At 39.7% G+C, this 16,753-nt stretch overlaps 1 protein-coding gene across 1 annotated transcript in view; it reads left to right on the forward strand.

The window, feature by feature from the left end:
* The first annotated feature begins 757 nt into the window (after positions 1-757).
* The window catches only part of ARHGAP24 (Rho GTPase activating protein 24), an 867,261-nt gene continuing 851,265 nt past the window's right edge, over positions 758-16,753 (forward strand). Inside the window, exon 1 of the mRNA XM_089303130.1 lies at positions 758-828. The gene's annotated coding sequence lies outside the window, so the exon portion shown is untranslated. The remainder of the gene's footprint in view (positions 829-16,753) is intronic.

A 16,753-nucleotide genomic window follows, 5' to 3' on the forward strand; every position in this document is an offset into this window, starting at 1 on the left:
CCTCTTTTTACTAAGTGTTTATTTACTAATTTACTAAGGAAACTTAAAAGTGAAGTGTTAATTAAATTTAAGCTAAAATTTCATTTTTATTTTCATTGTTATTGAATGATTCCTTTGGATTTGCACTTTACTTACATTGGATACATGTGAAAGATACTGATCATTTCTGCTTGTTGAAATGAAGATTGTGAGAATCATTGCAAGCCTGGAAAGTTTTGAATCTCAGGTTTTCTCGATCTTTTCTTGAGTAGCTGACCTTGAGCAACAGACCTCACATATATGGGCCAGGATGAGGGTAAAGCCTTACTTACAATCATACATTCCTATCCTCATGAGTTTTAAATGAAGTAAAGCATATAAAACCGTGAATACATTTTCTGGCATATAATAAATCCTTAGTATGTGGTAACTTTTCTATTATTATGAATAATAGTGATGATGCCAGTAGCACGATAACAATAGAAAACTAATAAGCTGCTACCAAGGAGCACAATATTTTTTTAAGAGCTACACTATTCATGCAAAATAGGAATATTTAAATATCTATTCCTTGAGAATCCATCAATCCCTAGAAGAATGTAGAATGAGGTTGTAATCTGCTTTCTAGGACGCTCAGAGCAAACTTTTGTTCTCACCTGAGTGTTTTTGACATTGTGTAATTTGATAGTAAACAAATTATGTCACATGCTTAGTGTGTATTTCTTAATAATTTTTGAAGGGCCGCTAGAGGGTGCTACTTCGTTAGGAAAATAAAAGCACCTCCCTACAGTAGCATTCAGTCTGCAGTCGCGACGACTGAGGTTAGGGGCTAGCTTTGGGATCTCTGCTGTGAGTATCCGGACACAATTTATTCCTTTGTCGTTTATGTCAGAAGTAAATAGCAGTAGTTTAGGTAAGCCACAAAAGTTTATTCAAATAAAATGCTAGTTTTTTCTTTCAGTAAAGGTTGATATGAATTTTGTGAGGGAAAAGCTGTGATTATTTCTTACCCAACACAATTGTGAGATTGTATGACTTTGTTATGAGAGGTAATCTGGTTTTAATATATGTGTTGTGTTTTTTACTAGGTGTCTGTTGTTTTAAGTTTGGTATAATGATTTTATTCTGTCTTTGGTAGTTTTTATTATAAGGCTTGGTGAAAATGAAGATTTTGTATTTTTGCCCTCTGAAAAATACTATTTAGTGTTTCAAAGGTCAGAAATATATTCAAATTTATATGACGTGCAGATGAACTAAATGTGTGACCTTCATATTCGTGACTCTGGGTTTAAAATGACTGCTATGTTGGTGAGAGGTTGTATTAAGTGTCAGCATTAATTATGAATAACAGTCTTTAGTCTGTAGCTCATATTCAATGGCAAGTGATTCTTCCTGGAGCCAATTATCTTAGGACAAAACATACCAGTATGGGTTTGGTCCAAAGATTTCTGCAGCTTAACTCTTGTCTTTTCAGCTACCTGTGAGTTGAGATTGTCGGTAGTTTGGTGAGAGGAAGAAGTATGTAGGAGACCTAAAAGGATTCTAGTTTTCTACTAGGGGTGAACCTGGACAGGAACTCAAGTTCTCAAGTGTTTCTGCCTTTTGCATAAAAATAAACAGAGAGAGAGAGAGAGGGAGAGAGCGAGAGAGCTCTTCCATCCGTTGGTTTACTCCCTCAAATGCCCTCAACAGCCAGCGCCAGGCCAAAACCAAAAACCCAGAACTCAGTCTGGGTCTTCAGTATGAATAGCAGAGACCCAAGTACTTGAGCCATCATCAGTTGCTTCCCATTAGTGGGAAGGTGGTTTGGAAGCAGAGGAGCTAAGATTTGAATCAGCACTATGATGTGGGATGTGGGGATCCCAAACAGTAACTTAACCTACTGCACCATGACACACATCCCAAAGGGGTTCTCAGTTTTGAACTCTGACAGGCGTTCTCTTCCTGACAGTGTTTTTTTACTCCATTCTACATATTGCTTTCCAAATGTGAGAGGTGGGGAATAAGTTTTCTGATTTGTCTTGCCTTACTGAAAGGAACAGTTAAAAAGTTTGAGCCAAAATTATCTGGCTGAGCCTAGTTTTCAAGTCTTTTGTGTTCCCTTTGGCGGGGTAACTGATGAACAGTCCAGGCTATGTTTGATGAGTATGGTCATGGGGCTGGCGCAGTGGTATGTGTTTAGGTATGTGTGTACATGTATAAATTCTGCACACTCATACATGAAGGTACTTCAAAAACTTCAAAAAATGAAATTTAAAAAAAATTTAAAAACTAAATAATAGGTTTGTTTTAGTGCCAAATAACCCTGAAGTTGATGTACAGTTTTTAAATAATAGCGATTTCCATGACCTTTCAGAAGGCCCAGGTTAGTACCTTTTCATTCTCCACTTTACCCTACTTTAAGTGTTAATCCAACTTATTTGGCTTGTTTGTATGTTGCACTTTTGGAATAGCTTTGGTAAATTAAGTAATTATTGGTGATGGGAGAGGGGGAGGTGTCAGGATGGTCTGATGATTTTTTGCTGTTGGGGTGTTTGTTCTTTAATTCCACACTTCAAATCTTGTACAGAGACTTTGAGACTGGCAACATTTGCATGGCAGTATAACATGAAATACTATTTTTCTATCCATGTTTCCCATTAATGTAGATCATAGCTTTCTTTTTTATTAAGTCTACTTGAGGATAGAAATAAAGTGGAATGGGTTATCTCCATTTTAGGGGTATAAGGAAAGTCTAATCTATATTTTCTTGAAGCAGAGTAGCTGGCTAAAGAGTCCATGCAGTTGATCAGAAGGGAAATTGTCAAGTCTGAGCTAAGACTTTACTGAGAAAATGCCTGTGTTTGAATTTGCCAGCTTCATGAAAGCATGAATTACAGAAAATAATATTTAATTAGAAGGAAGTTGAGAGTTAATACCCTGGTTCTCTTCTGCCTCTCCTCATTGTGGCCTCTGACTTTACCTCAGATACAGCATAGATATAACCAGGCTTTAGTTTTTTTTGTTTGTTTCTATTTTGTAGGAAATCATACTATATTTTGTTTGTATCAGATAATTGTTTGGGTTGATATACAAACAGGTGCCCTAAATTAGAAGTCAATAAAACTGTTGCTATGTGTGTGTTAATATGGTCATCAAAATGAGCTTTATAAGATTAGTTGAATACTGCTGGGAGAATACCCCATTTTTTTTCCCATTCCATGATTTTCTTCAGCATTCTGACTTCTCATTCTATACATTGCTATCTGCTAATTGACTGCAATTAGACATTTCCTGCTGACAACAGGTGCTAAGGGTGGGATGAGGATAAGGTTGAAAAAGATGGTTCACCTTCCGTTGTGGTAAACAGATCATCACCGCCAGTACCCTACTGCTGCCTTTTTATCTTCAGTTTCTTCCTGACTTTTATATGACAAAATTCTGTCTTTATGGCACATTGTATTCTTGGCTTCTTAAGTTTAGATGCTCAAATAATTCTATGGGGTTCCCTTTACAGAGTTAGAACTTGAGTGGACATGAAACTGAAAATACTGGACTTGGAATTGTTATTTTTTCCTCATGTTTTCTCATTTGGAAACTTAAGAGGTGCAGTGTTTTTCAGTAGCTACCTTTGCCATACCTCAAGCTCTTAAGCCCTGGATCTATGCTCTCCTTTATTACCTTATTAGAAGGAATAATGTTAGGAAGCTGTCTTCTCTTGCCTTGTAAGTTCTTAATCAAGTCCAGTAATTAAAGGCCTGGATTTCCCTAAATTGATAAGATACACAAACACACACACACACACACACTCCAAATTTCTCTAAATAGGAAGAGATGGAAAACAAGGAAACCCAAATATCACCTTTATGATTGGTGAAACTCAAATTGGAGAATGAATTTGGAATGTGACAATAATGAGTATCCTAATAATAAGCTGCAGGCTTTACCAGAATCAACATAGGAGCTCCTGGGTGGGAGTCTCTAATGCTTAACTAAAAGCCATGGTGGTGCATGTATACCCTCTCTGGGCAGCAGGCTCCCCCGAGAGTGGCAGGGTTGGGGGGAAGGGGTTGAGCTATGTCTACCTATATCCTCTTCCAAATTCATCCATTAAGGTAATTGACTCCACAAATATAGGGTGAGAAGTGTTGGAAAAATCACCTTACAGAAAACTGAGTGGAGGTAAAGAACTGTCCCTTCTCTTAGTCTCCCGAATCTTCTCCATGAGTTCATTTTCCTACATTATGGAGCCTAACTCAGTCTGTGGAAAGCAGGTTACTGTTGTGTTAGAGGAGACACCTGCAGTCAATCATGAGGCTATTGTCCTACACTGATGTCCAACTTTTGGTGACTCTTCCTGGGACCACTGATGAGCGAGGCATCTGTCCTAGAAATGTCCAAAAGAGACTATACTAAAGCTGAAAATTCTCCTTTCTATTCTCAGCCCAAATTATATCCAGCTACATTGTCTAAGCTTATTAGAGATTTTTCAATGCTATTAAGTGATCACAAGACACTATTCCAATAACATGTCAAAAACTAAATTCCTTAAATTTAAATATAAATCTCTGCCCATTATTAAATTCTTCAACAAAAATTAAAGTGCAAGCTTGAACTAAACTCTGACAACCCAGACTCAAATTATTTCACTTTTGTGAGTTGAAAGAAATTAATGGAAAAAAAAATCATGCACTTCAATTTCTTATTCTGATCAATGTCAGCAGAGAGCTCTCCGTGGTTGGATTGCATGAGCTTCCTATAGCAGTTGCAGGTGAAGACATTTCTTGTGAAATAAGTGTTCCTTCCCAGCTTCAGAAATTGCATTAACTCAATGACAACTGTCTAACATGATTCATTTTCTACAAGATTATTATAGCATTGAACCCACTCCCACCAAACTTAGAAAAACATGGAATCCCTAAGACCACACAGAGCAGTTGTCCAGTGAACATTACATTCCACAAACTCAGTATTTAGTGATGTCAAAGTTTCTAGAAGAGAGTCAGGGAGACTTGAGGGCAGGGTGGATGGTCCTGATTATAGTCTGATCAGGAGGCTGCTCCATGTATGCCATTTTTTCAGAATCTATGAGTGGAGGACTTGAATTTAGTTGGGAGGAATCACCTCTAAAGAAGTTACTTTTGGCCAGCGCCGCGGCTCACTAGGCTAATCCTCTGCCTTGCGGCACCGGCACACCGGGTTCTAGTCCTGGTCAGGGTGCTGGATTCTGTCCCGGTTGCCCCTCTTCCAGGCCAGCTCTCTGCTGTGGCCAGGTTGTGCAGTGGAGGATGGCCCAAGTGCTTGGGCCCTGCACCCCATGGGAGACCAGGAGAAGCACCTGGCTCCTGGCTTCGGTTCAGCGCGGTGCACCGGCCGCAGTGCGCTGGCCGCAGCGGCCATTGGAGGTTGAACCAATGGCAAAGGAAGACCTTTCTCTCTGTCTCTCTCACTGTCCACTCTGCCTGTCAAAAAAAAAAAAAGTTACTTTTGGCCTCACGGAATTACCAGATCTTGAGGGAAAATCTGTCCACGCACACAATTTCTTTGCCTACAAATGGACAATTGAGAGATGCTGGGCAAACTTAGGAATTTGCAAGGATTTCTACATTGTTATTTGGCATGCCTCTGGCATGTGGGTTTCAGGTATCCTGATGGTAATTTAAGGGAATTCTGTCCATCGACATGTTCTCTGGTCTTTCCTGGGCCACGGGGGCAGACCCATCGCTCTTGCTGTGAAATTGCTTATCCCTACTAAGATATCTAGGGGAGTTTATTGAGAGTGGGCATCTCTCTGTGTGTTTTTTAAAAGATTTATTTTATTTGTTTGAAAGACAAAGTTACAGGGAGAGAGAGCAAGAGACAGAGAGGTCTTCCACCTGCTGGTTCACTCCCCAAATGGCCGCCAATGACCTGAGGTGGGCCAGGCAGAAGCCAGGAGCCAGGAGCTTCATCGAGGTCTCCAACATGGGTGGCAGGGGCTTAAGCACTTGGGCTGTCCTTCACTGCTTTTCCAGGCCCTTAGCACGGAGCTGAATCAGAAGTGGAGCAGCTGGGATTCAACCAACACACGTATGGGATGCTGGCATCGAAGACAATGGCTTTACCTGCTATTCGGGCTCTTCTCCCTGTGTTTTCCGAGACAGTGTATCTGGCATAAAAAATGTAAAGCCAGGACCTCACACACATGTGCTTTAAAGTGCTAATAGAACTTGGATACCTGTTCACTTTAGAGACAAGGCCTACAGACATACTTTGGAAACAGACTAAAAGCAACAAAAACTGTTTCACTTATTGTCTGTATACAATGGGTAGGTAGTGCAACGTCATGCTATAGCAGCCAGTTTCTGAAGGTCTCTGTGGCCTATGTGGCTTTATTTAAGGCCTGTGAAGCCTGGCCTGTGGAAAAACAGCCTCTCACTGTATTAAAATAACCGCACACCTGTGGACAAGCCACCACAAGCCATGGCTCGTCATCCAATTCAAAATCCCCTTGTGACCTATCCTTTAAAGGCCAAGGTCTAAAGCTGCTTAGGCCACATGGGTTACGAGCACACTGCACAACTGTGAAAACCAGTTACATGGTGCGAATCACCAAAGTCAACAACAGATGTGGCCTGACTTCACCCATTCCCTCAAGAGTCAATGTTATTTTTGCTACCCAGATTGCACTCCATATTTACCCCTCAGTGTCGCTGGCTTCAAGGCACCATATTCTAACATTCCCATGAACTGAACTTCCAAATTGTAGGCAGAGGCAGAGGATGCCTCTGGCCTCTTAAACACAGTAATTTGGATAAGAGAACTGAAGGTCTGTGTAGTACCTGGATCCCAAGACTGGGGAGGACATAGGGAGCTGGATACTTAGACACAGCTCTTTTCTGAAATTCAGCAATCAGTAACTCCACCTTGATGCCCAAGTAGCTGGTGTATTTAGAACAAATCCCTTACGCAAAGGAAAGGAGTGAAGTTCTAGTCCCCTTAACAAGACTTGAATAGATTTCCCCTGTGATAGCCTGTTCTTGAAACGAATTTCATTCTCCAGAATGAAAAAAAAAAAAAAAAAAACAACGCTCCACACTGAGCAAACAAGCACAAAAGACTTAGTGTGCTAAGTAACTGAGAACTCACTAGTGAATGGTGCCACTGATGCATCATCAATTTCAATTCTGTTGCAGAAGTTTTCCCCAGGTGCTTTACATATGTCAGCTGTAACCGATCTCTTCAAACACTCAATGTAACACTTCTCTGGAAATGCTTGGTTATGCCTCATTTTCCAAAAGTAGGCTGGAAAGATTTCAAGTAACATGGATGGGGGAAAAGGATTGAACGAATAGGAAAATGATTCACAATGTGTGCTGATACAGGCAGTTGTAATTACATTAAATTAAATGAGGTAATGCTCATGAAAGCACTTCACAAACTTGTAAAATATCATATGAAGGTAAATTTTTAGGTGTTATGTTCTTTTCACAGGGATTGCAGTTTGAAGTCCACAGTACCTATCATAAGGAACTAGTTCCACTGTCTGTGAAAGAAAGCTTGGCCTTGAAGTGGTAAATGATCTCCTCAGCTTTAGAATCCATGGTCACTAATGAAATGAATGTGCAAGTGGAACTAGAAGTCAGCTCCATTCTCTTAATGATTGGTGTCATATGTTGGTGAGTGCCAGGATTCGTGTGACAGGAAAGCCACTGTGGCATGAGACCCTGAAACAATGAAAATCTGCAGAAAAATGTTGCTGACATCAAATTTAGATATAAAAGAAGAGAAATGTATATTTTGGAACCAAAGAGAAGTTAATACCCCTTTTTGTTTTCTTTGCCTGCATTGATAAAATGTTTGATCAGTAATACCTTCTTAAGAATGATAAAATAATATTACCGAAAATCTCCAATCTGTCTCCGTTGTTCTAATCCTATATAAATTTAGTATAAGTAAATTTTAGTCAGAGCTTTAATAGCCTGTTATTTTGCTATTTTGTTCAAAAGGTTAATTCAGTGATGCATTCTCTCAAGTCTTAATAAAATATAAATCCTAACTTATAGTAAGTTCTGTAGTGCACAATGTAAAATTGTGCCAATTATGATTAATTTGAAAACACAGTTTATATATTTGGGGAACAGTTTGAGCAGGACACAGATTTTTGCCTTTCCCTCTGCTCGGTTTTGTTTGTAGGAAGTAAACTGCACATTATGAGCCAGGCCTACCCACAACTGGTGTTAGAACTTTCAGACCCATGGCACATCACCTCATTCCACCATTCCATAATAACTCAAAAGTGACAACCCTCTTGCAAACTTCAAACCTTTTTCGAGGTGAGGTGCTGTGTTTATATGCATTGTGGTATTTATGTGTTATAGTACTTAAAGTATTTATGTATTTTATGTTGTAACCATTTCATGTGTGTAAAACTGGGCCATGATTTTTATTAGATTCCTTTAAAATTTTTTATTTATTTCATTTTAATTGAAAGAGAATGAGAATGAGAGAAATTTTCTATCTACTGGTTCATGCCCCAAATGCATGCAATAGCCAGGGGTGTTCCAGGCTGAAGTCAGGATCCCAGAATTCTATCCATGTCTCCCACATGGGTGACAGGTACCCAGGTAGTTGAGCCATCATCTGCTGCCCCTCCAGGATGAGCATTAGCAGGAAGCTGGATCGAAAGTGGAAGAGCTGTGACTTGAACCAGGTTACCCAGTATGGGAGGCAGGCATCCCAATCAGTGAATTTCTGCTGTGCCAAAATGCCTGCCTCAGGTTACTGATTTTCTAAGTCACTGATGAAGGTTTTGAGTATTTTGTTGCTAATCTCTTTCTCTTTTTTTTTCAATGAACTTTATTTATTTTCCCCCAAAGAAACCTTTTACAAATATGCATCTCATAAATACAACTTTAAGAATATAGTGATTTTTCCCACCTACCCACACTCCCACCCCTCCTCCTCCTCCCTCTCCTATTCTCAGTCCCATTCTCCACTAAGATCCATGAACTTTATTGTTGTTGTAAAGCTTTATTTTATTTATTTGAAAGAGTTACAGAGAGAGGCAGAGCCAGAGAGAGAGGTCTTCATCCACTGGTTCACTCCCCAAATGACCACAACGGCCAGAGCTGAGCTCATCTGAAGCCAGGAGCCAGGAGTTTCTTCCGGGTCTCCCATGTGGGTGCAGGGACCCAAGGACTTGAGCCGCCTTCTACTTCTTTCCCAGGCCATAGCAGTGAGCTGGATTGGACGTAGAGCAGCCAAGACTCGAACTGGTGCCCATATGGGGTGCTGGCACTGCAGGCTGGGGCTTTAATCTGCTGTGCCACAGCTCCAGCCCCTCCATTAACTTCATACACAGAAGCGCAACTCTATACTAATTAAAGAGTTCAAATATTTGCACAAAAAAACAAAAATAAAAACAAAAAAAAGTTCCTCAATAGTCAAGACTAGGGTTGTTCAAAGTCTTTGCATCCTGAAGTTAATTTCACTACTTCTTCTTTTTTTGTTTTTAGAAACTTAATTAATTTTAAAGAAGCACCCAACAATGATACATCATTTGGGAGCAGTTAGATATAGTTATAATACAACTCTTTGAGGACAGACGTCCTGCATGGGAAGTTAATGCACAATGACTCTTGTTAATTTAATAATTAACACTCTTGTGTATGACATCAGTGATCACCTGAGGCTCTTGACATGAGCTGCCTAGGCTATGGAAGCCTTTTGAATCCACATATTCCATTAGCATTTAGATAAGGCCATCAGCAAAGTGGAAGTTCTCTCCTCCCTTCAGAGAAAAGTACCTCCTTTTTTGATGGCCACTTCTTTCCACTTATCTCACAGGGATCTTTTATGTAGAACATTTTTTGCCACAGTGTCTTGGCTTTCCATGCCTGAAATGCCCTTATTGGCTTTTCAGCTAGACTAGAATGCCTTAAGGGCTGATTCTGAGGTCAGAGTGCTATTTAAAGTGAGTGTCATTCTATGAGTCTGCTGTGTGGACTGCTTCCCATGTTGGAGCATTCATTGCTTTTTAATTCTATTTATTATTATTACCAGAAACTTAATCCTATCTATATGATTATTTTAACACTTAAGATGGTATTTTACTACCCAGTTTAAGGGGATTTGGGATCCCATGGCAAGTTTTTAAACTATACCCTTAGAAGTAAGTCCATAAGAATGTATGCAGAACTACACAGATTTACAGTTACAAACTTCATACATTTCATAATTACAACTTTAAGAACATGGTGATTCTTCCCATCATGACTGTCCTCCCACCCATACTTCTATACCTCTTCCTATTCCCTGTCTTTCCCACTCTTATATTTTATTGAGATATATTTTCAATTGACTTTATACACATATGTTGAATTTTATGTTAAGAGTTCATTAAATAGTATTTAAAAAGAAAACTGTTTCTCAACAGTCAAAACAAGGGCATTCAAAGTCATTGCTTCTCAAAGTGTCAATTTCACTTCTACAGATGGCCTTTTAGGTGCTCTATTAGTTATCACAGGTCAGGGAGAACATATGGTATTTGTCCCTTTGGGGTTTGCTTATTTAACTAAGTATGATGTTTTCCAGATTCATTTATTTTGTTGTACATAACTGGATTTCATTTTTAACTGCTGTGTAATATTCCATAGAGTATATACCCCATAATTATTTATCTCTTCCTCAGTTGATGGGCATTTTGGTTGATTCCATTCTTGGCTATTGTGAACTGAGCTGCAATAAGCATGTGGGTGCAGATAACTTTTATTTGCTGATTTCATTTCCCTTGGGTAAATTCCCAGGAGTGAAATGGCTGGGTCATATGGTAAGTCTATTTTCATATTTCTGAGGTATGACCGTACTGTCTTCCATAGTGGCTTTATCAGTTTGCATTTCCATCAACACTGGATTAGGGCACCTTTTCCCTTACATCCTCACCAGCATTTGTTGTTTGTTGGTTTCTGTATGAAAGCCGTTCTAATGGGGGTGAGTTGAAACCTCATTGTGGTTTTGATTTACATTTCCCTGACAGCTAATGATCCTGAGCATTTTTTCATGTGTCTAGTGGCCATTTGGATTTCCTCTTTTAAAAAATGTTTAAGTCCTTTGCACATTTCTTCACTGGGTTGTTTGTTTTGTTATTGTTAAGTTTCTTGATCTCTTTATATATTCTGGTTATTAATCCTATATCAGTTGCAAAGTTTGCAAATTATTTCTCCCATTCTGCTGGTTGCCTCTTAATTTTCCTGAGTGTTTCTTTTGCCATACAGAAGCTTCTTAATTTGATGTAATCCCATTTGTTAATTTTGGTTTTAGTTGCTTGTCATAATCTCTTTTGAAAAAAGATTTATTTATTTATTAGAAAGGCAGAGTTAGAGAGGGAAAGAGAGAGAACTTCCATCTACTATTTCACTTCCCAAATGGCCACACTGGCCAAGGCTGGCTCAGGCCCAAGCCAGCAATCAGAAGCCACATCCAGGTCTCCTACATGGGTTACAGGGACCTAAGCACTTGGGTCCTCTGCTGTTGCTTTCCAAGGGCACATGAGCAGGGAGCTGGATCAGAAGTGGAGCAGCTAGGATTTGATCCAGTGCCTAAATAGGGTGCCAGTGTCAAGACTTAATCTACTGTGCTTCAATACTGACTCTCAAGCTTGTTTTTTTAATTCTGAGAGTTTTGTATAGTACAGTAATTTTAAGAAATGTAAGTGTTGCATAATAGTAGAACAGACTAGATTTAAAATTCAGTTTTTGTTTTTATTTATATTTTAAGACAACATGCAACACAGTTCTGTATTTGTCCTATTTCTGGCCCCTATCCTTTTTGGATGGTACTATTAGCTCATTTGCAGATTCCTGCAAGATGTCCACTAGCAAGTTCCTATGGGCAGCAAGGCTGGTTTTCAATTTGCATGGACTGGCAATAATTTCTTGAAGGAATTCGTTTACAACCCTGGGCAGGAAACAACAGGAGTCTTTCTTTATGTTTGGAGATACTAATTGATAGCAGTCCTGTATCCTTGATGCTATGAATTTGAGAGGAAGTTTAGCAGTCAAAACCTTCCACATATGGTATTTAATGAAATATGTATATAAAATGTAAAGAAAAACATTTTTCCATGATTTTTTTTCTTTTGTGCATCTCTCTCAAGGCTGGTGAGCAATATAATGTATGTGAGCTCCTCAAAGTGTTCATAGAAAATGGAGTTAAAAATAAGTTTATATGGGGCCGCCGCTGTGGCATAGTGGGTAAAGCTGCCGCATGCAGAGCAGGCATCCTGTATGGGTGCCAGTTCGAGTCCTGGCTGCTCTACTTCTGATCCAGCTCTCTGCTATGGCCTGGGAAAGCAGTAGAAGATGGTCCACATCTTTGGGCCCCTGCACCCACGTTCGAAGACCTAGAGGAAGTTCTTGGCTCCTGGCTTCAGATCGGCACAGCTCCAGTTGCTGTGGCCATTTGCGGAGTGAATCAGGAGGTGGAAGACCTCTCTCTCTGCCTCTCCTTCTGTCTCTATGTAACTCTGACTTTCAAATAAATAAGTAAATCTTTAAAAATGTTTATTCAAGTACAGTTTTGAAATCCATTTGTATAATGTGTAGTCCCAAAGTTCATGGAAAACAAGTGTTATGGGGAAAAAGCATGGAATTGATGGTTGCACAAAAATAAAATTATCTTTTAACAATACATTTCTATAAACTTTTTGAAGTATCCTTATTTCCTATGATTTTTCTCTTCCATGATCTTTATTTCTGAATTTGTGTCTGGAAAGCTTTTATCTCATTCACCATTGCCCTATCCTATGCATAGTCACAGTGGATAAAGCATAAGTTATAGAACAGTATGCTCAGTGATATGAGGGGAATGTACTCGCTTATAAAAACTGTGAAGGGACATTGATGTTTATTGACTTCTTTCCATGTGCTACTCTGTTCATTTTTAACATCTCATTTAATTTTCAAAATATCCCTCATACATTTTATTCTCTCCAATGTAACTGAAGCTCAGGGAAGGTTATTATCTCCCAGTTTCAAGGAGCATTAGGGTCGTGCATCAGCTTGGGTTCTCTGAACACAAGCATGGAACTGTTTTGGCAAGATTCATTGATGGAAATGCTTGGGAAAGAATAAAGGGCAGGAATAAGAGAATCTTTGAACTGTGATTCAAATCGAACATCAGGAGGAGACAAAAGGGAACAGGAGCTGGTAGGAAGAGTCTCAGAATGCATGTGGTTGGGACAAAGTCTCAGGCAGACACTAGTGTCTTGAGAATCTTCAGGAAAAGGAAGTCTGATAGAACAGTCGAGCAATGACCCACCTCTGGTTTCCCTAGTATGCTCAGTCGTTGGCTGGGAGTAGACCTAAAGGAAGATATCTCAAGGTGTATCCAAAGGTGAGGTTGCAGGAGGCTGATGATCAATTGTGAACTCCTGAGCAAATTTTCTCGACAGGAGATCTGAGGGGTGTGCCAGGATGACCACCACAGTCACAATTCACCCCGAGATCTGCCTGATTATAAAGCTTTCTCTACATGGGTAATGTCAGCCTTGGTGGCAAATGTAGTTAGTTTCCTGCTAATCCAAATAACTCCCTTAACTGCCTCCAAACAACATAATTTGAGTAAAATCTGTGAATTTGATATGCAGACACCAGCTTGCTCTGTATAAATCTCTCCTAAAGAGAAATTGTGTACTGCCACTAAAAGCAAGGACAGAGAAGCAATTTTCTACAGCAATCGTTCTTAACCTTGGCAGCACATTAGAGTCAGAGTGAGGACATAGTTAAAGTTTCCTGTGGCTGTTCTGCACCTTGCATCAATTAAATCAGAGGTTTGGGGGGGAGAGCCTATGCATTAGTTTTTGTTAGAGGTTCTCAGGTGATTTTAATGTGCACTGAAGGTTGGGAACTACTATACTGGGGTCTTTAAAAAGTTCACAGAATATGTGTTATAAAAATACTATGAAATCCATGGTTCCAAAATAATTTTATCTATTTTCAGTTGATTTTTTGAGGTAGTCATGTATTTTAAAGTATATCTGCCTATAATAAAAGAATAAATACCGATTTCTTTACCAGTCCTACTACTCATTTCCACTCTAGGGAGTTAATTAGTTTAGGAACATTCCCGGGGCCACCAAACTTAAATTTTTTTTGATGGGACTCTATAAAAGATATTCCTATATCTAATTTATATTTGCATTCACATTTCTATTTTCATTATATTTTGATTTGAACACACTTGCTTATTTTCTTTAATGAAACAAAAATCATTATATAAATTAGGATAAGGAAGGAGTCCTGGTTCCTCTGCCTATAGTTGGTAGCATGGCTTTCAGAAGTGTCCAGAACCCTAGGGAATTCTGGCTATAGAAATAAAGAGAAGCCATTCTGCCCTCATGTAGGAAGAAACATTTCTTTATTCCTCCAAAATTTGAAAAAAAAATGTCTGGGAAGAAAGAGTATACATTGAACTGAATAGAAATTTCAGATTGGGTATGTTTTTACTTATGATTGTATTTTTACCTTAAGTTATTATCAGTAAAAGAAAGGTGCTCGTTATAACACTTGGAAAAATAGAATGCAAATATAAAAAGGGATATATTTAATATTAAAAATAGTTGTTTATAAATCCAAGCTGGTCAATAAATATGCCTCTTATGTGCCTTAAAACTTGTTTGTTAAATTAAGATGGATTGATTGTTTTTAGCCCTTGTATATACTCCTGAGGAAGAGTCGTTTTCCTACTTGTTACTTGTTGAGTTCTTTATTTAGTGGAGGATTAAGCTTGTGATTATAAAGTCAATTGAAAGTGTGTCATTGTATAAATTAAAAGAAAATTTAGGAATGAGGAGGGAGGGTGTGTACCATGGGAAGTATCACTATGTTCTCTTTTAAAAAAGATTTATTTATTTATTTATTTATTTGAAAGTCAGAGTGTGGGGAGCAACTCGGACTAGACTAAGTTACTGGAATTAAGACTTATTCTATGCATCTGCTCTCCCACAATATGGCGCTGGGAGAGGAGTAAACAGCTTCTACACAGCTGCCTCTCACCAACTTGACAAGCTGCAGGAGCTGCTCCTGATTGGAGGAGAGCAGTGTGCTCGGCATGTGGGTAGCAGAGTTGGGATTGGTGGAAGAGGACTATAAAGGAGGAGAGAGACAACATGCACCAGGAACACCTGAGGAACATCTGAGCAGCCCCCGAGAGAGCCGGCTGGCGGTGTGCCACTCCCCCGCGGAAGTGGGGAAAATGGCAGGGGGAACCGCCCCTCCACGGAGGTGGAGGGACTGTAGCCAACCCGGGAAGAACCAGCAGCAAACCCGGGAAGGGCCGAGCAGACAAAAGCACAACGCAGGGTTTAGTGTCGTTCCTCCACGAAGAGGGGGCGCGACACAGAGTTACACAGAGAGAGGAGAGGCAGAGAGAGGGAAGGAGGGAGGGAGAGGTCTTCCATCCGATGGTTCACTTTCCAATTAGCTGCAATGGCTGGAGCTGCGTCGATCTGAAGCCAGGAGCCAGGAGCTTCCTTCGGGTCTCTCGTGTGGGTGCAGGAGCCCAAGGACCTGGGCCATCCTCCACTGCTTTCCCAGGCCCTAGCAGATAGCAGGATTGGAACTGGAGCAGCCAGGTCCTGAACTGGCGCCCACATGGAATACTGGTGATTCAGGCCAGGGCAGTAACCCGCTGTGCCACAGCACTGGCCCCTCATTATGTTCTTAAAGCTGTATCTATGAAATACATGAACTTTCTTCCCTTTATATAAATATAAAAATAAGTAAAGAAAATGATGGATTAATTAGAGTCCTTGGTATTTGATCTCTATTGTAGTATTAGTTCTCTGTGATTAAGAGAAAATAACAAAGAAATCCCAAGATAGCTACTCATGTATGATAGTGGACTGAGAATAGATGTGGAACAGTAGAAACTACTGGAAATAGGCATTAAGGGTGTGCATAGTGCCTGGAAAAGTTAAAACAATAGGGACTGGCATTGTGGCATAGTTACTTAACCCCTACCTGTGACACCAGCAATCTCATATAGGTGCCAGTTTGTGCCCAGCTGCTCCACTTTTGATCCAGCTCCCTGCTAAAGTGCCTGGGAAAGCAGCAGCAGATGACTCTACTACTTGGGCCCCTTCCATCCATGTGGGAGACTTGGTAGGAACTCCTAGCTTGGGCCTAGCCCAGCCCCAGCCATTGTGTCCATTTGGAGAGTGAATAGAGGATGAAAATTCATATTCTCTCTCTCTCTCTCCCTCCCCATCTCTGTGTGTGGGTCTCCCTCTCTCTAGCTCTGTCTTCCAAAGAGATAAATAGTCTCTTTAAAAATCAAATAAGTAATAAAGCTAACCTAAAATCAGTTTTTAAGAATTGGCAACTCTAAAAGAAATCAGTGAAAAGACATTGTCCCTGAACATTTTTTTCTTGGTCTATGTTCTAAACTTCAAATTATCAAAGTTTAAAATTTATCATTTAATAAGGATTGTACTCAGATGGTGTTCTACATAGAATATTCCCACTAATAACTGTTGGCCTCTGAATTACGTGAATTCAGCTCCATTTCTTGTTTCTAGACTTTGATTGAAAAGGCTCAATATCCATACAACTCGATTGGGACATGGTTTGTCTCAAATTCCTCTGATGATATATATTCATATATTTAAACAATGCATTAGAAATAGGCAGTGGTGGCACAGCAAGAGTGCAGGTGATGAATGAATTAGAACTCGAGTTATTTCAGTGTTATCCTCTCAGAAGTCTTGGAGTTGCATTTGTGTTTACTGTGCACATGGTGAAACATTGTGAACCGT

Source organism: Oryctolagus cuniculus, chromosome 8 (genome assembly GCF_051225735.1).
Source record: "Oryctolagus cuniculus isolate XC-2025 breed Fujian yellow rabbit chromosome 8, ASM5122573v1, whole genome shotgun sequence".
NCBI classification, from domain to species: Eukaryota; Metazoa; Chordata; class Mammalia; order Lagomorpha; family Leporidae; genus Oryctolagus; species Oryctolagus cuniculus.